The sequence below is a fragment of the Oncorhynchus kisutch genome, linkage group LG3 (assembly GCF_002021735.2).
Source record: "Oncorhynchus kisutch isolate 150728-3 linkage group LG3, Okis_V2, whole genome shotgun sequence".
Classification (NCBI taxonomy): Eukaryota; Metazoa; Chordata; class Actinopteri; order Salmoniformes; family Salmonidae; genus Oncorhynchus; species Oncorhynchus kisutch.
Genome location: NC_034176.2, coordinates 54576511 through 54603915, shown reverse-complemented (window position 1 = coordinate 54603915; position 27405 = coordinate 54576511). Strand labels below are relative to the sequence as shown.

General features: G+C 41.8%; 1 pseudogene; it reads right to left on the bottom strand.

Moving 5' to 3' along the window:
* LOC116360794 (uncharacterized) overlaps window positions 1–27405 on the bottom strand; it is a 138275-nt pseudogene that overhangs the window by 30174 nt on the left and 80696 nt on the right.

The following is a 27405-nucleotide window of genomic DNA, read 5'->3' as shown; positions in this document are numbered from 1 at the left end:
TGTGTGACTGTGTGTGTGTGTGTGTGTGTGTGTGTGTGTGTGTGTGTGTCTCAGCTGCAGACAGGGGCAGGTGGTTCACCTCAGGGAATGACACTTCATGTCATGTTGTATGTGCTGCTGTTGGGACAATGACGGAACGCAACACATTATAACCTTTGTTTGGTCTAGGAGCTAAATATACGCGCACACACACACACACACACACACACACACACACACACACACACACACACACACACACACACACACACACACACACATACACACAAACATACACACACACACACACATACATACACACAATACAAGATATCCGCTCTTTCCCCTCTATAGTACGCCTTGTTTTAAGGGCAGAATATACCTCAGCCTCTTAACTGTCTTTTACATCCTCACACAGAAAGAGTCATTCAGAGTTTGACAGAGGAGAGATTGCAGCATATTGCAGTTAACACACTCGACACAGAGAAAGAGAGATGGAAACAAAGTGATATTTCCTTTCTGTGATTAAAGAGAAGAGTCCCATGCCACACGTGAGTGTTTCATGTACAGTCTAAACAGTCTGCACCTCCACTAAGCACCTTTACAATAACACCGTCATCTCTGCTAATGGGACACATTATTCCACCCACATTGTATTCTATCTCCCCCCCCCCCTCTCTCAGTTAAGCTACAGAAAAGCCTGTGTTTTTCTATCTGTGTATGTATGTGTATTTTAATACATTAGCTTACTGGAGTAATCTGTGCTGTATTTTAATACATTAGCTTACTGGAGTAATCTGTGCTGTATTTTAATACATTAGCTTACTGGAGTAATCTGTGCTGTATTTTAATACATTAGCTTACTGGAGTAATCTGTGCTGTATTTTAATACATTAGCTTACTGGAGTAATCTGTGCTGTATTTTAATACATTAGCTTACTGGAGTAATCTGTGCTGTATTTTAATACATTAGCTTACTGGAGTAATCTGTGCTGTATTTTAATACATTAGCTTACTGGAGTAATCTGTGCTGTATTTTAATACATTAGCTTACTGGAGTAATCTGTGCTGTATTTTAATACATTAGCTTACTGGAGTAATCTGTGCTGTATTTTAATACATTAGCTTACTGGAGTAATCTGTGCTGTATTTTAATACATTAGTTTACTGGAGTAATCTGTGCTGTATTTTAATACATTAGCTTACTGGAGTAATCTGTTCCACGTCACACCAGATAAGGCTTCTAAGATGCAGCAAGGTTAATATATACGAGCCTGACAGAAGTGTTCTTTAGAGATGTTTGTCTATTGGTACATCAGTACGTCAGGCACGCTCTATCAGAGATGCTCTGTAGACCATAGATGGTCTATTCTCTGGCTATGGCATCCATCATCAGTACTGGGAGGGTCATGGGCTGTCATGGGCTGACATACCAACACTCCCTCTCTCTCTCTCCCTCCTCTACCGTTCCTTCTATGGTATAATGTTTTGTTATGGGTGGATCCTGTAACCTATCCCTGGTGTGGGCTTATTAGACATGAGGATAGGGAAAGAGTGTAGAAGGGAATAGGAGTAGAATAGAGGGAGGAGGTGGAAGGCAATGGCAGTCCCTAATAGCAACACACACACACACACACAAAGAGAAGGGTGAGGTATACATGCAGGTTGTCAGTCTTCCGTCACACAGATAAGACCGTCTCGGCGACACACCTCCTCTCCCACCTCGGACCCCTCCTCTCCCACCATAGAGCCCTCTCTGCGTTTGCAAACGTTGCCGCACCAAGGCGATGTGCTGAAGTTGGTGGCTGCATTTCACACTACTTTTGGATTAGAATCGGATTCTAAGGCTCATATGAATGTCCTGCTTAATATAATGTTTGTGTCATCATCGCAAATCAACAGCATTATACTTATAAAACACTTCAACTTCATTCAGCAAAACGGCTCTTTGGCAAGCTTTTGCTATAGCCTATGTTAATGAGTGTTAGCATTCTAGCTAACCGCTGCTGCATCCAAAATAGTGATTTTGCAAAGATCACAACCAAATGTAGTCTCAGCGTCTGTTCAACCAATAATCAAAACATAATTGTAAGCGTATGAGAACCCCAAAAAGTGATTTTGTTTATAAGTAATACAAACTTAAGTCTAGGCTATGATGAATGGGCGCAGATGGCAATGGATTTCTTTACCGCAGCCAAACGTCGGGTGCATCTGTGCTTGACGTCAGTGTGTCGTCTACTGAAAAGGGGCCTATACACTCATCCACAGGCCAGGGGTAAACACACCCATGGTGGTGATTTATTCTGTAGTTAAGACGTGAGAGGCTCTCTGCTTTGAGGACTGTGCTGTGATTCTGCTGTAAGGGGGCGCTGACATCACAGGTTAAACTAGACCACATATCGACCGCCTCTTTGATCGGCTCAACCTCAAATCAACCTCATGTCATGGCGGCTGAGGAGAAGTGTGTGTGCCTGTGTGTGTGTGTGTGCGTCCCTGTGTGTCTGTGGCCGTGTGTTTTAGTGGGGGATGGTCTGTTTTCCCTTGTTTCTCACTGTTCTTCAGTGTATATAACATTGGAAATCTGGACAGCAATGCTTGGTTTCTCCATGTACATGATTTTGTTATGATGTTTTGTGCTTGTTATCAAGGATTTCACAGTGATCTTGTGGCACTTGGAACCGAGTCTACATCCTCTTGCCCATTGTGAAAGTGACATTTATTTATTTGGAGTGTGATGTGCAATACAGTATCCAATATCCTTCAACATCCAACCCCAACTACATCATCAAAACAGCCTATATCCGTCAAGAGAAATGTACCATTTCATAGAGAGTATTCTTTCCACATGAGCTGCTAACCATGGAAAGCTGTAAAACAAACTATGATGTGTTGTTATTCTTGATACTCAGATGTTGCGTAAATGTTTTCTCAGCACCACAAAGACTAACATTGGACATTGTCGAGTTCTCTGAGCGAGGAAGGAAGAGGGGGAGAAGAAGAGAGGGGGGGGGGGTGAGGTGGGAGAGAGATGTCAACTCCACTGAAGACAAAACAAGCCCACCCGGCTAATCAAAATTGTTCCTGTTAAAGTTCCTAGAACATTCGTTAGGTCGCAGCAAACTTTCTCACAAAAACTGTTCAGTCATGCAGATGTAGCAAGAACGTTCCTGGAACACATTTAACCTGTTCTTTAAAGGTTCCCAGAATGTTTTATTAGGTTGTGGGTACAGTCTGGTGAGAACATAGTGGGGACCTCACAAAATATATGTTCCAGGCCTCCCGAGTGGCACAGTGTTCGAAGGCACTGCATCGCAGTGCTAGCTGTGGCACTAGAGATTCTGGGTTCGAGTCCAGGCTCTTGTCTCCCCGACCGGGAGACCCATGGAGCAGCGCACAATTGGCCCAGCGTCGTCCGGGTTTGACCGGTAAGGAATGTCCTTGTCCCATCGCACACTAGCAACTCCTGTGGCGGGCCGGGCGCAGTGCACAATGACACGGTCTCCAGGTGCACGGTGTTTCCTCCGACACATTGGTGCGGCTGGCTTCCGGGTTAAGTGGGCATTGTGTCGAGAAGCAGTGCGGCTTGGTTGGGTTGTGTTTTGGAAGACGCACGGCTCTCGACCTTCGCCTCTCCAGAGTCCATACAGGACTTGCACGATGAGACAAGACGGTAACTACCAATTGGGGAGAAAAACGGGGGTAAATATATATATATATATATACAGTGGGGCAAAAAAGTATTTAGTCAGCCACCAATTGTGCAAGTTCTCCCACTTAAAAAGATGAGAGAGGCCTGTAATTTTCATCGTAGGTACACTTCAACTATGACAGACAAAATGAGGAAAAAAATCACATTGTAGGATTTTTAATGAATTTATTTGCAAATTATGGTGGAAAATAAGTATTAGACTATCAGAAGCTTCTAAAGCCATGACGTAATTTTTAAAATTTTATATATATTTTTTATATATATGTTCCTAAAACACAAAAACGGACCAGTATTGCATATTATTCTACAATGTTTCTTTTAGTGTGCAAAAAACATTCACCTTATGTTACAAGAATGTTCCCAGAACATATTCCGTCTGTTCTTTAAAGGTTCTCAGAATGTATCTTTTGGTTCTGGGAACATAGTTGGGATATGAAAAGAGAGAGATTTCCAAAAAACTGTCCAGTTGTGCTGACATTCAGATAATTTTGTATCAGGGTGCACAAAACATTCCTTTGTTTTTGTAAGAATGTTGACAGAACAGCCTTTCTGAGCTCTTTATAGGTTCCCAGAACATTTCATTAGGGTGTGGGTACATTACAAGAGAGAGTTTCAAAAAATCCTCAGTTGTGTTGACTTTCAGATAATGTTATAAGTTAGGTTGCACAGGACATTCCTATAATGTTGTAAGAACGTTGACAAAACACCTGGTCTAAGTTCCGTAAAGGTTCCCAGAACGTTTAATGAAGTTATGGGAGTTGTCTGGAATGTTGCAAGAATATTCTTGTGATATTCAAATAGGTTGCACAGATGTTCCACAATGGTGCACAATGTTTTACAATTTCCAAATAAGTTCATATTTATGTATTTTTTTTAATCATAGCATATTTGTTTTAGGGTTAACGATATTCCATTGATGTTCACTGCAATATACATTTTACCTTGTCTTGGCGGTCCTCAGAACTTTTCAAGAAATGTTATATTTAAGTTTTACCACAACATTCTCAGCATGCAAATGTGTAGCTCCTTAAAGCATTAGAAAACAGATACATACAGATTTAATGGATATTTGCATTTGATACTATTTCATACATGTACAAGTGTGTTTTTTAGCGTATCCCAATTCCCCTGAGAGTGGGGTCAGAGCCAGGGATTATGCATCATTGCTGGTGACACTGGAGCAAGTACCTCGCTCAATGGCACAACTGCAGATTTTTCACAACGTTTCACCTTTCAGGTGTTTGAACCAGCGACCTTTATGTTATTGGGCCAAACACTCCTAACCGCTCGGCTACATGTCGTCCTTTGAAGGTGATTAATTTCATTCATTGGACATTTGAAAAGCATTTAATCATACAATCACAACTATACATTTGACAATGTATATATTGACAATCTGCACATTATTTAGTTCATATGACATTTGAACAGCATATAATCATACAAACATAACCATCTTTTTTTACTCTGCACATTAGGGATGTGGCAAATAAAAACATTTTCTTAATGTTTAAGTGCACATTTTTGGTTTGGTTTTCTGTGAAAAGGAAAATTGAATACAATTCCATGTCAAATCCCATTGCCTATGACCGCTAGAGGGTACACATACAAAATGGTAGACAAGCTACATTCCTTGCCAAATCATGACAGCTTTATCATGTATTCAAAATGGACTGGTTGATTAAAGTAAGGAAATGTGTGTTCCATCTACGAGCTGCAGTTTTGGAAATAGTAAATGCGTCTCGTCGATTTTAGTTTTTTGTTGTTGCTAACTGCTAATAGTATGCTGTTTTAGAATAGGTTACAACCACCCCTAAACCTAGGCAGGTTCCAGAATGAAATATGCAACAAAAAACATTGTTTTTCTGAAGGCAAATTACGTAATAATTAGTCTAGGAGCCTACTTTGTTTCATGTTTAACACAAGCCTGCCCACCAAGTTTAAGCTCCCAAATCAAACACAGGGCAACAAAAAAACACACCAAATGTGGGTTAGCTTTCTTATGCTGTTAACTGTTATGTCTCCACTCCCACTATAAAGGAAATAACACCCCGTTGAAACAGGAGTGAACGGTGAACAGTGACATTGACGAGACAGATTTTGCCCGTTTCAGTCGCGCGAGTCGTGGCTTCAAAGTGCGCTCGCAGTCCTTCCATTTAGCGAATCCGCTCTCAACTCAAGTAGGCCGTTGGCAATGGCTGCGTATCAACTGCAATCCTTTCTGTAATCAGCGTTTGTTTTCCAACTGTTAATGACGAGGACGTGCGGAGCGCTTTATATCCGTGGCAAATAGTTGAAAAGATTTGTATTCCCTCTGACTAGCGTTAGGTAGGCCTATTTGTAAAACATTTCCCTTTATGATGATGATTGGGACCTGTTAGTGGTAGTTTTGTGATAACTGCACTGTGATTCAAATCTGGTTATGGATTTCTTCTTAATGTTAAGGATTACATTTAGTTTAAACATTTTATGTTCTCTCCCGCACTTCTTAAGTTGACAGTCTGCACATGTGAGGTTTGAATCTGCAATTTTTGGTTCCCAAGCCAGGTTTTTCATACGCTGCGTCACCAGGGAAGCTCTCTTACATCTTATTTTTTTCACTATATACCCATGGCAGTATGGTCAATGAGGAATTCCATGCTTCCTTTGTAAACCTTCTGAGACAAAACTAACCCAGGGAATTACTGGTAACTGGGTTATTCACCATCACTAAACCCATCCTCTTTATATGCTGCGTACCTCTGGGCCCAAATTGACATATTATCCAAGACTATGAGTGCCGATCTCACTTTTTTTCAGACCATGAAAAGTAAGACGGGGGACCATATCATCCGTCTCGAAGTAGCAATTATATTGGGTGAGTTTTGTTGAACAGTCAGTTTTTACGCAGTGATTTATTTTTCACAGTCTAAATTCTGCATTTCTGACTGGATTTATAAATGCATATATAAAGCCATCCTCTCTTTTAGTAGATTATACCCGAGCCATGATTTCACAGTTTTAATAACAAAGAAACATGGTTAAAGAACATGTGGGTTTTAAACCTGCAATCTTCAGCTCTGCAGTCAGATCATTAACCCGTCAGCGCCACCAGGGGACAACAGATGTATTGCAGAAACACAGAACACCATTTCTGAGTTGTTAAAATGTTCCCCTCCTTTTTCATATGCACAATACCATTCTTGCAATAATCAGGGAACGTCTGTGCCACCTCGGGCTGTGGCGGTCACTGAACTTTCGGCAGCCTGGCGATTGTCAAGCAAATAACTGTCGGTTTGACGGTAATTGACCGTTAATTAACAAACACATTTGTCATCTCCTGTCATCCACACGTAGCTACAAGCCACTGATGCAGTCCTTTGGAACCTCTACATTTTAAAAAGTCTAATAAATCCATGTAATATAGCCTACACCGTCACAATACATCCATTATTTTTTGGGATATGTCATCGATGCACTTAAATAGCGAATGGAGGACGCTTTTCCCGTGGTTCATTTTCATGCCAGCCAGGTAGGCTATACTCCTGTTGTAAAGAGAAGCAATGTGCTTAACATTAGGAAAGTTGAAAAATAAATGTCTGTCTGTGTGGGAGGGTGGGTGGACAAATTCAGTTTGTCCGTGATGTGTACGCCGAAGAACTTAAAACTTACTACCCTCTCCGCTACTGTCCCTTCGATGTGGATAGGGGGGTGCTCCCTCTGCTGTTTCCTGAAGTCCACAATCATCACCTTTTTTTTGTTGACGTTGAGTGTGAGGTTATTTTCCTGACACCACACTCCGAGGGCCCTCACCTCCTCCCTGCAGGCCGTCTCGTCGTTGTTGGTAATCAAGCCTACCACTGCGGCGTCGTCCTTGATTACCAACAACGACAAGACGGCCTACAGGGAGGAGGTGAGGGCCCTCGGAGTGTGGTGTCAGGAAAATAACCTCACACTTAAGGTCAACAAAACAAAGGAGATGATCGTGGACTTCAGGTAACAGCATGACTCGGGACCGCCAGTGGGGCGGTAATACGGTCACTGCAACAGCCCTAGTGCCATGTATGAATGTCATCACAATTTTGAATTTTAGGAACATATTTCTTGTAATTTATCCACACTGTTCCCACTGTTCTGTCAAAATTCTTGCAACGTCAATGGAACGTTTTTTGTACACCTGATACAAACATTATCTGAATGTCAGCACAACTCATGGGGTGACAGAGAGCCTAGTGGTTAGAGCATTGGACAAGTAACCGGAAGGTTGCAAGATGGAATCCCCGAGCTGACTGGGTAAAAATATGCTATTCTACCCATGAACAAGGCAGTTAACCCACTGTTCCTAGGCCGTCATTGAAAATAAGAATTTATCCGTAACTGACTTGCCTGGTTAAATAAAGGTTTTAAAAAAACTTGACAGTTTTAGTATTTTGGGAATGTGTTCGGAACTTTTTCTTTTTTTTTGTTCTGGGAATGTTCTTGTAACATCAGGTGAATGGTTTTTTTGCACTCTAAAAGAAACATTATATAATTCTCCACGTAACGGGACAGTTTTTGTGTTTTGGGAACATATCTTTTATGATGATCCCACAATGTTCTCACCAGACTGTTCCCACCACCTTATGAAACGTTCTGGGAACCTTTAAAGAACAGATTAAATGTGTTCCGGGAACGTTCTTGCTACATCAGGTGAATGTTTTATACAAACATTGTACAATCATCAGCATACTGGACAGTTTTTCTGTGATGAGAACAATTGCCACAACCTAACGAATGTTCTGGGAACATTCACAGAACCAATTTTGGGATCCTGGGAAAACATTACTGGTATATTGTGTTATTACATTACCTGAGAACCTAATGAGAACTTTTGGGGAATGTTCTGTGGTCATAGTTACAGATGTTGAGCACAACATTTTAATGAACGTTAGGAGAACATTCCAAGGATATTTCATTTCAAACTTAAAACATTTTTTTTGGGGGGGGGGGATGTTATCATCCTGTTAGATCAAACAGATAATACTTAAATGGAATCTTAGCTAATGTTCTGGGAATGTTCCTTGTTTACAGGGCAGGGTTTTAGGCGTATTAGACCCTACACACGCTGTCTCTATTAATTTGGCTGAAGGGAACATTAGACTAGTGCCCACCTACATTGAGTTTCCCCTTAGACAAATCACTTCCACGTGGTGCCTGTTTTTAATTACCAAACTGATGAGGTTGCACGGGAAAGTATCAGAGTGGGCAGTTTGCACTGTACTGTGTAGGCTGTCTGCAGGAGCGATTGTGCACGTGTGATATGTGTTTGCTCTGAGGAGGTCGACACACACACACAGCCATATATGTTTAACACATGCTTAAAGCTATCAAGTTGAACTAGAGACATATTGTAGGCATACCTGTGAAGCTCTGCAAAGGCTCTACTGCTGCTGTGTCTCTATATTTGAGGAGTGCTCCTTTCTAACTTTGCAACTGCTTCCAGGCTCCCGCAGACGATAGTAACACATTCCTATGTGGATAGCGTGAAATGTATAGTGGACTTTGTACCAAGTTGACCACTGTTGTAACTGTGCGTGTTTGTGTGCATCTATGAGCGTCAGGAATATCTTAATTAACTAAGCTCTGTGTGGCATTTGCCCCCTTGAATGTTCTCTCCATGTGAAAGTCAAAACACTGTCAAACCTAGAGCTTACCCCCCACTCCCACCTCTGTTCAGCCATCCCACACAAAGAGAAGTGCAAGCAGTCCCTCTCAGACATAAATACCAAAGAGAATCAATCAATCAAATGTATTTATAAGGCCCTTTTTTAAATCAGCCGATGTCACAAAGTGCTATACAGAAACCCAGCCTAAAACCCCAAACAGCAAGCAATGCAGGTGTAGAAGCACGGTGGCTGGGAAAAACTCCCCAGAAAGGCCAGAACCTAAGAAGAAACCTAGAGAGGAACCAGGCTGTGAGGGGTGGTCAGTCCTCATCTGGCTGTGCCAGGTATAATCACAGTGGTTGTAGAGGGTGCAACAGGTCAGCAGGTCAGTAAATGTCAGTTGGCTTTTCATAGCCGATCATTCTGAGTTAGAGATAGCAGGTGTGGTAAAAGAGAAAGGGTTAAAAACAGCAGGTCCGGGACAAGGTAGCATGTCCGGTGAACAGGTCAGTTTTTTTTTCTCTGTGTTCATTGAATAAAGTAAGATGTACACCTATCACGCTGCACCTTGGTCCGATCCTTCCAGCAACGAGCGTGACACCGACACAAACCATTGCAGCATAATTACTGAAGTCTGAGACAGGAGGGTTTGTGAGACACTGTGGCCCCATCCGACTGCCAACCAGGCAGGATATAACCCCACCCACTTTGCCAAAGCACATCACCACTAGAGGGATACCTTCAACCACCATCTTACTACCCTGAGACAAGGCCGAGTATAGCCCACAAAGATCTCCCCCACGGCATGAACCCGAGGGGGGGGCGACAACACGGACAGGAAGATCACGTCAGAGACTCAACCCACTCAAGTGACGCACCCCTCCTAGGGATGGCATGGAAGAGCACCAGTAAGCCAATGACTCAGCCACCTTAATAGGGTTAGAGGCAGAGAATCCCAGTGGAGAGAGATGAACCGGCCAGCAAGGGTGGTTCGTCGCTCCAGTGACTTTCCGTTCAACTTCACACCCCTGGGCCAGACTACACTCAATCATAGGACCTACCGAAGAGATGAGTCTTCAATAAAGACTTAAAGGTCAAGACCGAGTCTGCGCCTCACACATGGATAGGCAGACCATTCCATAAAAATGGAGCTCTATAGGAGAAAGCCCTGCCTCCAGCTGTTTGCTTAGAAATTCTATGGACAATAAGGGGGCCTGCGTCTTGTGACCGTAGCGTACGTGTAGGTTTATGGTAAAGATAATTAGGAGGAAGCCCATGTAATGCTTTCTAGGTTAGCAGTAAAACCTTGAAATCAGCCCTTGCCTTAATAGGAAGCCAGTATAGGGAGGCTAGCACTGGAGTAATATGATCAAATTTTTTGGTTCTAGTCAGGATTCTAGCAGCCGTGTTTAGTGCTAACTGAAGTTTATTTCGTGCTTTATCCAGGTAGCCGGAAAGTAGAGCATTGCAGCAGTCTAATCTAGAAGTGACAAAAGCATGGATAAAAATGTTGCATCAATTTAGACAGAAATTTTCTGATTTTTGCGATGTTACGTAGATGGAAAAAAGCTGTCCTTGAAACAGTCTTGAAATGTTCATCAAAAGAGAGATCAGGGTCCACAGTAACGCAGAGGTTCTTTACAGTTTTATTTTGGACGACTGTACAACCATCAAGATTAATTGTCAGATCCAACAGAAGATCTCTTTGTTTCTTGGGACCTAGAACTAGCATCTCTGTTTTGTCCGAGTTTAAAAGTAAAACATTTGCCGCCATCCACTTCCTTATGTCTGAAACACAGGCTTCTAGGGAGGGCAATTTTGGGGCTTCACCGTGTTTCATTGAAATGTACAGCTTATTTTACACAGTGTGTGTGGAGGTGTTTCTGTATGAGCTCAAGTGGGTCTCTCTCTCTCTCTTTCTCTCTCTCGTATATATATATATATATATATCCCTCTCTGTTGATCAGATGTCTGTATAAAACGGTGACATGAGTGTTCTCTGCCTTTCGGTTTCTATATATATAGACAAAAAATATATGGGGGATTGGAAATGATGCAGACAATTACATTGATGGAAGCTACAATCTATCTGCAATATTAAAGGTGATCAACCCCATAAATAGAATTGAGAGAAAAACACACAAAAATGTAAAAGTTAAATGTGTAACATTGACACAGTTAACATGAATGGAAAGAAAGAAAAGGTCTGCAATCAAAAAAGAGAATTAAAGCTGCTAATCTATTGAGCTGTTTTTTATTCTCGTAGAGTATAGATATATTTAGATTTGTAGATGAATTTCACCACTGAATATGTTATTGTTCTGTGAAAATGAAAATGAAAATGAAAAAAAACGAAATTTACACATCTTTTACCATCTTGTTGAAAACGTGTATTTTTTCATTAGTATCTCTAAACTAAACTTTTAGAAGACTGTAAACAATGATGCAATTCGAAAGAGATCGAGACAGTGTTAAGCTGAATAACAAATATAACATCCATTATAAACATGTGACAAAGGTGTATTAACTATCTAATTCCTGTGAGTGTGTGTGCATTGAAATACTAATGCAGATTTTTGACACACTTCACAACATTCTGTGAACATATGGTAATGCAGTACTGAGGTAAAACTACCAAAACTATGGCTGATGGTTAACCTGAACAATCAAATTAAATAGAATTGAAGCCCCAATCAGCAGGTATAGCCAGATGAGAGGGGTCTCCGGCAGTAGCCTAGGCTACTTTTTTTCCAGTAAAAACACCATTATCAACATTGCATTTGATAACAATAAATAACCAAGCAAATTACATAGGTTGCCACTCAATGAATAAAGCCTAATATTGCGCAAGCAATTTTACAAAGATTTGAATGCTGAAGATGACGTGCATATGTGCAAGATCAGGAATAGGCCTACCTATTCCTCTCGTTGGTCAGCGTGTGAAGCTGCGCACAGTTTGATGAGGCTACTGATATTACCTGGGGTTTTTTGGCACGTAAAATTACTTGTAGATCAATGAGTGTCACAGTTCCAAGCTAAGTTCGACACTTGACGTGACGTCAGTTGTCACAAAATATGAGGTATTTTTGGAAGGTAGAATCAAATACAACAGGTGTAGACCTTACAGTGAAATGCTTACTTACAATCCCTGAACCACCAATGCAGTTTTAAGTAAAAAATAAGTGTTAAGAAAGTATTTACTATAATAAACATAATAATAATTAAAGAGCAACAATAAAATAACAGTAGTGAGGCTATATACAGGGGGTACCAGTGCAAGGGCACAGGTTAGTCGAGGTAGTATGCACATGTAGGTAGAGGTAAAGTTACTATGCATAGATAATAAACAGAGAAGAGCAGCAGCTACCGACAATGACGACAATGCAAATCGTCCGGGTAGTCAGCTGTTCAGGAGTCTTATAGCTTGTGGATAGAAGCCCTGCAGCCTTGTGAATGTTGACCTGGTTAAAGGTCTTACTCACATCAGCTACGGAGAGCGTGATCACACAGTCGTTCGGGAACAGCTGATGCTCTCATGCATGCTTCAGTGTTGCTTGCTTCGAAGCGAGCATAGAAGTCATTTAGCTCGTCTGGTAGGTTCGTGTCACTGGGCAGCTCGCGGCTCTACTTCCCTTTGCAGCCCGTAATAGTTTGCAAGCCCTGCCACATCCGACGAGCGTCGGAGCTGGTGTAGTACGATTCAATCTTAGTCCTGTTTGATGGTTCGTTGGAGGGCGTAGCGGGATTTCTTATAAGCTTCCAGGTTAGAATCCCACTCCTTGAAAGCGGCAGCTCTACCCTTTAGCTCTATGCAGATGTTGTCAGTTGAAGTCGGGAAGTTTACATACACCTTAGCCAAATACATTTAAACTCAGCTATTCACAATTCCTGACATTTAATCCTAGTAAAAATTCCCTGTTTTAGGTCAGTTAGGATCACCACTTTATGGGTCAGAAGTTTACATACACTCAATTAGTATTTGGTAGCATTGCCTTTAAATTGTTTAACTTGGGTCAAATGTTTCGGGTAGCCTTCCACAAGCTTCCCACAATAAGTTGGGTACATTTTGGCCCATTCCTCCTGACAGAGGTGGTGTAACTGAGTCAGGTTTCTAGGCCTTCTTGCTCACACACGCTTTTTCAGTTCTGCCCACAAATGTTTCTATGCGATTGAGGTCAGGGCTTTGTGATGGCCACTCCAATACCTTGACTTTGTTGTCCTTATGCCATTTTGCCACAACTTTGGAAGTATGCTTGGGGTCATTGTACATTTCGAAGACCCATTTGTGACCAAGCTTTAACTTTCTGACTGATGTCTTGAGATGTTGCTTCAATATATCCACATATTTTTCCTACCTCATGATGCCATCTATTTTGTGAAATGCATCAGTCCCTCCTGCAGAAAAGCATTCCCACAACATGATGCTGCCAACCCCGTGCTTCACTGTTGGGATGGTGCTCTTCGGCTTGCAAGCCTCCCCCCTTTTCCTCCAAACATAACAATGGTCATTATGGCCAGACAGTTCTGTTTTTGTTTCATCAGACCAGAGGACATTTCTCCAAAAAGTACGATCTTTGTCCCCATGTGCAGTTGCAAACCATAGTCTGGCTTTTTTATGGCGTTTCAGGAGCAGTGGCTTCCTTCTTGCTGAGCGGCCTTTCGGGTTATGTCAATATAGGACCCGTTTTACTGTGGATATAGATACTTTTGTACCTGTTTCCTCCAGCATCTTCACAAGGTACTTTACTGTTGTTATGTGGTTGATTTGCACTTTTCGCACCAAAGTACGTTAATCTCTAGGAAACAGAACGCGTCTCCTTCCTGAGCGGTATGACGGCTGCATGGTCCCATGGTGTTTATACTTGCGTACTATTGTTTGTACAGATGAACCCGGTACCTTCAGGTGAAATTTCTCCCAAGGATGAACCAGACTTGTGGAGGTGTACAATTTATTTTCTGAGGTCTTGGCTGATTTCTTTAGATTCAGTGTCAAGCAAAGAGGCACTGGGTTTGAAGGTAGGCCTTGAAATACATCCACAGGTACACCTCCAATGGACTCAAATGATGTCAATTAGCCTATCAGAAACTTCTAAAGCCATGACATAATTTTCTGGAATTTTCCAAGCTGTTTAAAGGCACAGTCAACTTAGTTTATGTAAACTTCTGACCCACTGGAATTGTGATACAGTGAATTATAAGTGAAATAATCTGTCTGTAAACATTTGTTGGGAAAACTACTTGTGTCTTGCACAAAGTAGATGTCCTAACCAACCTGCCAAAACTATAGTTTGTTAACAAGACATTTGTGGAGTGGTTGAAAAACGAGTTTTAATGACTCCAACCTAAGTGTATGTAAACTTCCGACTTCAACTGTACATACTGCCACTGTGGGGACGATGTTATCGATACACTTATTGATGAATCCATTGACTGATGTGGTGTACTCAATTCCATCGGAAGAATGCCGGAACATTTTCCAGTCTGTCCTAGAAAATAGTCCTGTAGCTTACCATCTGCGTCATCTGACCACTTTCATATTGAGCGAGTCACTGGTACTTCCTGATTTAGTTTTTGCTTGTAAGTAGGAATCAGGAGGACAGAGTTATGGTCAGATTTTCCAATTGGAGGGCGAGGGAGAGCTACAGTGGGGGAAAAAGTATTTAGTGGGGGGAAAAAGTATTTAGTCAGCCACCAATTGTGCAAGTTCTCCCACTTAAAAATATGAGAGAGGCCTGTAATTTTCATCATATGTACACTTCAACTATGACAGACAAAATGAGAGGGGGGGGATGAAACGTTATAACTCAGTAACAAACCCAATAGAGGAACAGGAACTATGGTCGTTAAACAAATGTGGTGCCGGAACTGTTCCTGACAGCTCCGGCACCAACTTTTCCGTGACTACATTCCCATTGCTTCACAGTATCGTCTTCTTCAAAAGGGTTAACACGTGGATTAATTGTGCCACGTTTTTTCCCCCACAACTTTTCCAGACTTTCGGCTCATCACCTTCCTAAAAGCCGCCTTGGAGCCTTCCTGTGGGTTGATGCCCAGGAAGCCTCTAAAAACATTAAAACAGAGAGAAAAAGAGAGAGAGAGAGAGAGAACAATTGAATAGCTGTAACTTTTCCAAGTAAACAAACCATGTGTGTTATGTGCCTTCATCAGAGGCACCATCAGAAACAGCCTCTAGGTAGAGGTCGTAGTTTTAAGAGGCCTGGGTAGGTGTAATTAATATATGAAAATAATGTCTGTGTGGCCTATCAGAGAGCAAAGTGGAGCAACAACCATAATTCCCCTAAACCATACATCACATATTACCACCATACACCCAGGGTACACTGCTTTACAAACCCAGCCAACTTCTGAATCACAGTACTAAACTCCACTATCTGCAAGTTAGTGAATAGGTGTCCCAGCATGCTGCCTACAGCTACATATAAGGCATTTACACAGGCAGTCCAATTCTTATCATTTGCCCAATAATTGGCAGAAGAGCTGACCTGCCTGTGTAAGCCAGACCTAAATGAGTTGGCTTGAGTTCTCGATTACCTTTGAACGAACTCAAGTGTGCATGAGGCCTCCTCCAGATACTGCACATTGAAGTTATAGTAGCTTGTGAAGAGTGGAGCCATCCCGTTCACAAAGTTGGTATGTGGCCCCATCACCACCTGTCCTTCAATGGACAGCATCCAGGCTGTGGGTTTCGTCAACGTCTATCCTGAAATACTGTAGATCAACATAATGTTAGGGGATCATCTTTTCAATATATACCTTTTTCCAGCAACCACCCCATCATAGGACCCCCCGCCTCTCCCCTCCCCCCAAAATAGTTAGTGCCCAACACAATCACATGCTCAATCCCACGACCTGACTTCCTTTACAGAGCAAACTTTAACGACTGTAATGAAAGGAGGTCTATACAGTACCTTGTACAATCAACAGAGGTGTTCAGAGTAAGGGAACAGATCTTTGGATGTCAGCGGCTGTGGCAGATGGCTAGAAAATAATACAGTAAACTACAGTATATTACAACTCAGTGGTATGTGTGTGTGTGTGTGTGTTTGTGTGTGTGTGTGTGTGTGTTTGAGTGAGTGGGAACTTACATCAGCCTGAAGGAAGATGCCCTCCTTAGGTTCTTTAAAGTAATCCAGAATGACGAGCATGATGCAGATGGCCTTGTTAGTGTTCTCATTTTCTTGAAAGGCAGACAAGTCTTCTTGAACCCCTGGTTTGGTTTTGTTGACTTGACAGAACTTTAGGATTGTCTGGCTTCTCATCTCATTGGCCTCCGGCAGCTTCATCAGCTAGGGAATGTCGATTAAGAGATGGAAGTGGGAGTATAGGCCCTTCTGTGAGAACAGAAATGGCTATCCTTCCATGACATCTGATATGGAAGGTGGAGGGTTCCTATTCAGGTAGGGCCACTGTAGTATGTATGTCTTCTCAAGTACAGTTGAAGTCGGAAGTTTACATACACTTATGTTGAAGTCATTACAACTCGTTTTCCAACCACTCCACAAATTTCTTGTTAACAAACTATAGTTTGGGCTAGTCGGTTAAGACATCTACATTGTGCATGACACAAGTAATTGTTTCAACAATTGTTTACAGATAGATTATTTCACTTATAATTCACTGTATCACAATTCCAGTGGGTCAGAAGTTTACATACTCTAAGTTGACTGTGCCTCTAAACAATTCCAGAAAATTATGTCATGGCTCTAGAAGTTTCCGATAGGCTAATTGACATAATTTGAGTCAATTGGAGGTGTACATATGGATATGTTTTAAGGCCTATCTTCAAACTCAGTGCCTCTGCTTGTCATCATGGGAAAATCAAAAGAAATCAGACCCAAAAAATGGTAGACCTCCACAAGTCTGGTTCATCCTTGGGAGCAATTTCCAAACGCCTGAAGGTACCATGTTCATCTGTACAAACAATAGTACGCAAGTATAAACACCATGGGACCACGCAGCCGTCATACCGCTCAGGAAGGAGACACGTTCTGTCTCTTAAAGATGAATGTACTTCGATGCGAAAAGTGCAAATCAATCCCAGAACAACAGCAAAGGACCTTGTGAAGAAGCTGGAGGAAACACGTACAAAAGTATCTATATCCACAGTAAAACGGGTCCTATATCGACATAACCTGAAAGGCCGCTCAGCAAGGAAGAAGCCACTGCTCCAAAACCGCCATAAAAAAACCATAATGATAATCGTTATGTTTGGATGAAAGGGGGAGGCTTGCAAGCCGAAGAATACCATCCCAACCGTGAAGCACAGGGGTGGCAGTATCATGTTGTGGGGGTGCTTTGCTGCAGGAGGGACTGATGCACTTCACAAAATAGATGGCATCTTGAGGTAGGAAAAATATGTGGATATATTGAAGCAACACCTCAAGACATCAGTCAGGAAGTTAAAGCTAGGTCCAAGCATACTTCCAAAGTTGTAGCAAAATGGCTTAAGGACAACAAAGTCAAGGAATTGGAGTGGCCATCACAAAGCCCTGACCCCAATCCTATTGAACATTTGTGGGCAGAACTGAAAAAGCCATTGCGAGCAAGGTGGCCTACAAACCTGACTCAGTTACACCAACTCTGTCAGGAGGAATGGGCCAAAATTTACCCAACTTATTGTGGGAAGCTTGTTGAAGGCTACCCGAAAAGTTTGACCCAAGTCAAACAATTTAAAGGCAATGCTACCAAATATAAATTGACTGTATGTAAACTTCTGACCCACTGGGAATGTGATAAAAGAAATACAAGCTGAAATAAATCCTTCTCTCTACTATCATTCTGACATTTCACATTCTTAAAATAAAGTGGTGACCCTAACTGACCTAAGACAGGGAATTTTTACTAGGATTAAATGTCAGGAATTGTGGAGAACAGAGTTTAAATGTCTTTGGCTAAAGTGTATGTAAACCTCTGACTTCAACTGTATCTCCTCCCATCCCTTCTTGTGCCATCTCTCTCTTCGGGTCTTTCAAGGTCTCCTCTGTTTCCGTTGGGGGGAGGCCTTCAGGCTGCACCTAATGCATCCGTACTGGTCCACTAGGGCTCTTTACGTGTTTCTTCCTTCTGCCGATTAACAGTATGAGAGTTTCTCTCTTTTCGCCGCCTCGGCAGTTATCCCGGTTTACATGTTCAACTCTAGTTTAGAAGTGGCCTCTCCATCCTGGTAGACATCAGTAAAACTTCTGGGGTTCTCTCGAGTGATACTCCTTACAACATTGTGACATATTGCTCTGGACAGATTAAGATTATGCCGGCGCATTTGATCAACGGCCAATCTTACTATCACTCTTCTGTCTCCTGCTGATGGTCTTGTGTCTTGTACCACTGCTGTACGGATTCCAGCTGGTATCCTGTCCCTGTTGACTCTACAATTAGTAGGGCGTGGTCTACTGAGGAGTGGGGTTAAAGGCAACATGTTTGAGGTGCTTGGAGTGCTTGGGAAAAGAGGAGGGGCCAGGTTCTGAGTGTGATTCAATTAATCCGGGTTCTGGAAGAGCAAAGTACACAAAGGAACAAATAAATAAAAAAATTCTGACAATGTAAGATCAGTAGCAGTCATCATTAGTCCAACATATCAGTATGTATATGGAAGGTGAAGCTATTATAATTTCTGGCTTCTACACTTTAAGATGAAATGTTTCATATGAGCCAACAGTACAGAATGTCACCTTTTACTTGAGGGTATTGTTTTACCATTTATAAATGAAAGCACTTTATGTACCTAGTGCCGCTCTTTAAAGATATCATAAGTATTTTGACAAATTCACATATAGGGTATTAAAGTAGTCTAAAGTTGAGTATGTGGTCTCATATGTCTTTCACACAATTACTACATCAAGCTTGTGACTCTACAAACTTGTTGGATGCATTTGCATTTAGTTGTGTTTTAGGTTGTGTTTTGCCCGATAGTAACTGAATGTTAAAATTAGCGACTAGATTGCTGCAATATAATTATTATTTTTACATAAATTTGTACAACCAGCGACTTTATCAGAACACCTTTTAATTGACATGTCTGAGGTCTATTATGTGGCTCAATAGAATATAGAAAGCAGGACAATACAAGTCAAAGACCAAAACAAAACTGTGTACTAACTGTCCTGTGTACTAACTGTCCTGTGTACTAACTGTCCTGTGTACTAACTGTTCTGTGTACTAACTGTCCTGTGTACTAACTGTCCTGTGTACTAACTGTCCTGTGTACTAACTGTCCTGTGTACTATCTGTCCTGTGTACTATCTGTCCTGTGTACTAACTGTCCTGTGTACTAATTGTCCTGTGTACTAACTGTCCTGTGTACTAACTGTTCTATATGGTTCAGAATACTGGAGGGTGACCAAACACAACCAAAATAAATGATCTGCCTTTCATACAACCTTCTTTGGAAAATACATATTACATCTACTGGTCTAAGATCATATCTAATCAAGACCTCATCAAACTGGCAAAACAGGATGGCATGTCAATGATCAAGCAAAGGCGCTGGAGGTGGATCAGGAAATGGAACCTCCTCTACCAGAGTGGCACTTCCCTGCACACTTGAAGACAATCTAAAACACCATGGTGTATAACAGTAGAGGCAGAGCTCCAGCAACATCATCTTAAATGGGGCACAATAGAGAAGACTTCCCAGGACAGACAACAGTGGAAGACCCTTGTTGATGCCCTATGCGCCAGCCAGCACAATGGGAGCGAGTGAGTGACAGTTGAGGTCTACCATCTCTTTATACTGCATGTACTTTACCTTCAATTTTCCAGACGCTCATCAGTCTTCTGCACTGAATTGGTCGGAGGATGTTTGCAAGTTTGTCTTCTATCACAAACTGCAGATCATTCTCGCTCTCCACACCAAGCCCTTGTATACCCTCCAGTAGTGGAGCAATGTTTCATAAGGGAGACCCCGGAAGAGATGACAGAATTGCTTCTTAGATTTCCTGTAAATTCATTGTTCTACAAAATAGATAGGAGAAATCGTCACTGATATTCACCTAATTCCAGCACCAATATTAAACCACCAAGCAGCCCATCTTAAAAATGCATACCATACCGTCATCTCCCCTCAGTCATCCTCTATGGTTCAGGTCTGATTAGAGTCATCTCTCTTCTTAGAAAGTTTCTGCAAAGGAGTGATGAAGAATGATTACTGGCATGCCACATATGTAATAATCTGGTAGAGGATAATAATCCAGCAAATCCTCTTGCTTAATGTAAGCATAGTGCTCTTGGGTTGCTCCTAATAAGCAATAGACACCGATATCCCTTAATTGCACAAATATGTGTTTCTCTGAGACAAAATAAACATAATCTTGGTTCACTATGATCAGCTTAATCCTGCCAACATGTAGATCTTCATCTTTCCCAAGCAAAACAAACATGCCCTTTTTGAACAAAGTACCCTTAACGGTCACTTGATTTGTAGCCTTTGACTCTAAATCGAAACTGGCAACAGATTCCTTCATTTTGTCATTGTTGTCATTCACGTAGAACTCAGTCCTCTTTTCTACTTATATACATTGTGGTCACAGGTCGCATGCACTTAAGTAGGTCTGGAGAAGCTGGTGTCACTCTACAAGTGTTTTACACCGGTTTTTAAAGTTGCGGAACTTTCTGGCACATTGCTTTAAAGTCCAAAGGCGAATAAGTGGACCAAAGTGGGAAACGAGCTCTGGAAAGGGACATAGGGAGTGATGTTTTGGTTTCAGGGCATGGTCAGGAAAAAAACTCTCTCCTAAAGGGGATGTACTCATCAATGAGAAGATAAGCTACCTGACCTGCTGTGACAGGAGAGGTGGCTATCTGAGAAAGATAAGCCACCTGACCTGCTGTGACAGGAGAGGTAGCAATCTGAGAAAGATAAGCCACCTGACCTGCTGTGACAGGAGAGGTAGCAATCTGAGAAAGATAAGCCACCTGACCTGCTGTGACAGGAGAGGTAGCAATCTGAGAAAGATAAGCCACCTGACCTGCTGTGACAGGAGAGGTAGCAATCTGAGAAAGATAAGCCACCTGACCTGCTGTGACAGGAGAGGTGGCAATCTGAGAAAGATAAGCTACCTGACCTGCTGTGACAGGAGAGGTAGCAATCTGAGAAAGATAAGACACCTGACCTGCTGTGAGAGGAGAGGTAGCAATCTGAGAAAGCACCAATTTTACACTGCATGTCCACTGAGCCTTTCACTACGAGGAGAGATGTCTGAAGGTTTTGTCGTCGGCATCGTTTCCCTGATAAGTCAAATGTTTCTCCTGAACCAACTGAGCAATAAACACAGCAAGATCATAGGAAACGATGCTCTCGAACAGGTCATGCCCTAGACATGGTGGCAGGCCAGGCTGGCAAGCATGGAAGTCGGCTAGCAGATTGAGAGGCGAGTCGATTTTTGACACCACACACCGAATCTGTTGCAGCTAAACCCTGCAAATGGGTTTGATATGAATGTACGGTTCTTGCTATGCAACACAAGTGTGGTAAGTTCTGGACGTTATTCTATCAATATAACAGTAGTGACAGAAATGAATGTTCTTACTGAAAGTTCTCCAGAAACCCCCAATGCAATGAAATCATAAATTGTCTTGTAAAAGTACCTTTTTAGAACTCGCCCATCACCTATCTTAATGCTACTCTCTTAGAGCTTTCATATCTTTGATGAGAGGGTCAAATACTTTGTCTAGGCCAAAATATTTTAAATTCTGCTCTCTACACAGGTGAACAACCTGCATATGATCTATAGCTGATCTGTTGTGTGGCAAAATATCTGTCGGTGTAAGGTAAACTGCAAAAAAATTATTTCAAATCTGGAACCATGCGGATTGACAACTTAAAATGAATCCGGTTAGAGTATCAGAAAAACAGATGACGGCTCAATTTTAAACAATGGATTCCCCTGAACTCCCTTCCCATCCCTTACATCATGAAAAAACATTCTCTGTTGAGGGTTGGGCATGTGTTGCAGCATGCTGCTCACATACAGACTCACGTTTAAAAAGTGCAGCCAATGTCTGTTGTACAGGTACATACTGGGAAAAACATTCTTTACCATTATCATAATTACCCAAGAACAGAGGCACAGGATCAACATAATATACATTATTTTTAAAAGCAGTCTTCTGCTTTTGGTCTGTGCGTTAAAACTCCATTGTTGCAGGCCTTAAGGAGATCGTCTTTACGTAATCTATAATTCCTCTTATAGTGGCCTCTGGGATTCCAAGGCCAGTCCACTTATCACTTAGTTTCTTAAGTAAATGTGTCAGGCTAATGTCATAGACATTTTGAAACTCCTCAAGTGTGAATAGTATTTGCAGGCAACAATAGGTTATCTTGCAGTTTCAAATAAAAAAAGTGTAATGTTTTTATAAAAAAATATATTTTTCACAGCAAAAAAGCTCTTCCGGCTCATCTATCGGATGTCATAGGCACACTGGCCTGACCCAAAGGTTCAGCTGCAACGTGTTAGTCTAGCACAAAGTCCTCTACAGTTGAAGTCAGACGTTTACATACACTTAGGTTGGAGTCAATAAAACTCGTTTTCAACCACTCCACAAATTTCTTGTTAACAAACTATAGTTTTGGCAAGTCGTTTAGGACATCTACTTTGTGCATGACACGAGTAATTTTTCCAACAATTGTTTACAGACAGATTATTTCACTTATAATTCACTGTGTCACAATTCCAGTGAGTCATAAGTTTACATACACTACATACAGTTGACTGTGCCGTTAAACAGCTTGGAAAATTCCAGAAAATGATGTCATGGCTTTAAAAGCATCTGATAGGCTAATTGACAACATTTGAGCCAATTGGAGGTGTACCTGTGGATGTATTTCAAGGCCTACCTTCAAACTCAGTGTCTCTTTGCTTGACATCATGAGAAAAACTACAGAAATCAACCAAAATTGTAGACCTCCACAAGTCTGGTTCATCCTTGGGAGCAATTTCCAAATGCCTGAAGGTTCCACGCTCATCTGTACAAACAATAGTACACAAGTATAAACGCCATGGGACCACGCAGCTGTCATACCACTCAGGAAGGAGATGCGTTCTGTCTCCTAGAGATGAACGTACTGGTGCGAAAAGTGCAAATCAATCCCAGAACAACAGCAAAGGACCTTGTGAAGATGCTGGAGGAAACAGGTACAAAAGTATCTATATCCACAGTAAAACGAGTCCTATACTGTATCGCCGTAACCTGAAAGGCCGCTCAGCAAGGAAGAAGCCACTGCTCCAAAACCGCCATAAAATAGCCAGACTACGGTTTGTAACTGCACATGGGGACAAATATCATACTTTTTGGAGAAATGTGGCCTGATGAAACAAAAATAGAAATGTTTGGTCATAATGACCATCGTTATGTTTGGATGAAAAAGGGGGAGGCTTGCAAGCCAAAGAACACCATCCACGGGGGTGGCAGCATCATGTTATGGGGGTGCTTTGCTGCAGGAGGAACTGGTGCACTTCACAAAATAGATGGGGTAGATGAGGTGGGAAAAATTCTGGATATATTGAAGCAACATCTCAAGACATCAGTCAGGAAGTTAAAGTTTGGTCGCAAATGGGTCTTCCAAATGGACAATGACCCCAAGCATACTTCCAAAGTTGTGGCAAAAAGGACAATAAAGTCAAGGTATTGGAGTAACCATCACAAAGCCCTGGCCTCAATCCTATAGAACATTTGTGAGCAGAACTGAAAAAGCGTGTGCGAGCAAGGAGGCCAACAAACCTGACTCAGTTACACCAACTCTGTCAGGAGGAATGGGCCAAAATTCACCCAACTTATTGTGGGAAGCTTGTGAAAGGCTACCTGAAACATTTAAACAATTTAAAGGCAATGCTACCAAATACTAGTTGTGTGTATGTAAACTTTTGACCCACTGGGAATCTGATGAAAGAAATAAAAGCTGAAATAAACAATTCTCTTTACTATTATTCAGGCATTTCACATTCTTAAAATAAAGTGGTGATCCTAACTGACCTAAGAGAGGGAATCTTTACTAGGATTAAATGTCAGGAATTGTGAAAAACTGAGTTTAAATGTACTTGGCTAAGATGTATGTAAACTTCTGACTTCAACTGTCGATGTTCTACACAATTGTTTTTTTGTTTCCCAGAAACATGGGATGCAATTCTTGACATAACGGTGGACTTGTTGTCACAACCTCGAAATGGGAAATGTATTTCTAATACATAAAAAAAGATATATATATTGTTTTACATTTTTTTTTACCCCTTTCTCTCCACAATTGGTAGTTACATTCTTGTCCCATCGCTGCAACTCCCGTACGGACTCAGGAGAGGTGAGGGTTCGAGAGCCATGCGTCCTCCGAAACACGACCCCGATACACTGCTAATTGTGCGTCGCCTCATGGGTCTCCCGTTTTCGGCCAGCTGCAACGCAGCCCGGGATCAGACCCGGATCTGTAGTGACGTCTCAAGCACTGCAGTGCCTTAGACCGCTGCGGCACTCGGGAGGCCCATTTCTAATCCATCTTGAATATGTACATTCAAGTGATGTACACCTGACTGCACAAGGCAACCACACATTTTAGGGGAGTGTCACATTGTTGTTGACAATCTCTCAGCACAGACCCATTAGCTTTATTGTCTCTATACCTATGTGCTTTAAGAGCAGTGAATTTACGGTATGTTCGTGAGCATTCGGGCACCCCACATTGATAGTTAAAAGTACACGTGTTACTGTGCAGCTTTTATGCTTTAACCAGTAACAGACACACGGTCATAGGTATTACATTTGCAATGGAACATTTTTACCAAATGGCTGAGGTAAACAAAAACAAAAATTAGAAAGGTAGGCAGCAGACAGATCTACACCACTACTGCTAACTACACTCAAGACAAAATGTCCTCTTTACCTTTTCTAGTTCAACTTTTATATTGCCATAAACACAAATGTTTCTAAGATAGATATATAAGTAGGAATGGACAGACAGAGCTACAGTATAGTGGCTGGTAGAAGTGTCTAGTATTAGTTGTATGACAATGTGATGGCTGCAGCCATTTATGTTACTTACTGCAGCCTGTAGCTAAATAAATCACACCACGCGTCAGAGGTACCTAGGCCAACATTGGCTAAGTTACCTAACTTTAGCAACCGCGGCATTCAAACGAGGCTGCAATGAAAACTAATGGGACTGTAGCGACTCTGTTGGCATCAAAATCTGGGGTGTGAACTACGTTTCTATTCAAGCGTTGATTGACGTGGTAATGGCCCGATAGTATTGAAGAAAAGTTGGGGGAAAAACAGACCCCTCTGACGCTGTACATTTAATTGTGACGTGTCATGATGTAACGTACGGCACGCATAATGCAAACTCATTCTGTGTCGTACAGCCTCTCTCCACCAGGTGTAGCGCTTCTCTGCCAGATTAAAAACAAGAAAGGGACAGTGGCAGAGTAAGGGAGATACCTTGTCAATTGTACAACTGAATGCATTCATCATCACTGCAAGCCATCATGACTCTCAAAAGACGCGACAGCCACTGTTTACGTCTGAAGACCAGATTCAAATTCGACACAAACCTTCAAATAGGTATCTAATGACATGTTTTTATAAACTCTTTAATAGTCTTTAATTTACATTTTGGAGGTGATAAGTTGGACAGATCGGGTGAAAAAAAGCAGTTTCCCCACACGGCTTATCTCCCCCTTTCCCTATCACACTGTAGGTTTCACTTCCCCACTCGCCATTTAAAAAAAGTCCCGACGGAGCTCATTGCCTTCTTCAATCATGCAGAGACGGGCAGCATGAAGGTCTCGTCATTGATTTTGCTGGAAAGGGGAGAAATTGTTTCTTTACAATGGTATTCATATTACAGTTGACCTGGATTTATCATGTTTTTTGGGGGCTAAAATAAGGTCAATTGTACATTACAGCGCTATGTGCAAAAGTGCGTTAGCTAACTATATTACACCTTTTTGATAACCACAACCATTCAAATAAAGCCAAAATATACTAATTTATCACAAGCTCAGCTCAGTTAGCCAATTTACCAAGTTAGCGATCTTAGCTAACCCTCTCTGCTTCGTGCAACTAAATAGCTTTTAGTGTGAGAATTTTGCAGTAAAACGGATGTGGAATGGATGAAAGCTCAGTCAGGCTTCTACTGTTAGCTATATATATTTGAACTGATATACTATTAATAGTTGCACAGTAAGGCTTGCTTCTCTGTTGGTTGATGCTACTCATACATAGGCCATTCCCAGATAGGTTGATCCTACTCATACATAGGCCATTCCCAGATAGGTTGATCCTACTCATACATAGGCCATTCCCAGATAGGTTGATGCTACTCATACATAGGCCATTCCCAGATAGGTTGATGCTACTCATACATAGGCCATTCCCAGATAGGTTGATCCTACTCATACATAGGCTATTCCCAGATAGGTTGATCCTACTCATACATAGGCCATTCCCAGATAGGTTGATCCTACGCATACATAGGCCATTCCCAGATAGGTTGATCCTACTCATACATAGGCCATTCCCAGATAGGTTGATGCTACTCATACATAGGCCATTCCCAGATAGGTTGATGCTACTCATACATAGGCCATTCCCAGATAGGTTGATGCTACTCATACATAGGCCATTCCCAGATAGGTTGATGCTACTCATACATAGGCCATTCCCAGATAGGTTGATCCTACGCATACATAGGCCATTCCCAGATAGGTTGATCCTACTCATACATAGGCCATTCCCAGATAGGTTGATCCTACTCATACATAGGCCATTCCCAGATATGTTGATCCTACGCATACATAGGCCATTCCCAGATAGGTTGATCCTACTCATACATAGGCCATTCCCAGATAGGTTGATCCTACTCATACATAGGCCATTCCCAGATAGGTTGATCCTACTCATACATAGGCCATTCCCAGATAGGTTGATCCTACTCATACATAGGCCATTCCCAGATATGTTGATCCTACGCATACATAGGCCATTCCCAGATAGGTTGATCCTACTCATACATAGGCCATTCCCAGATAGGTTGACGTTCCTTGCTCCGGGTAGCTCCCTAGGTGACAGCACCACACTATCTTTGGTGAC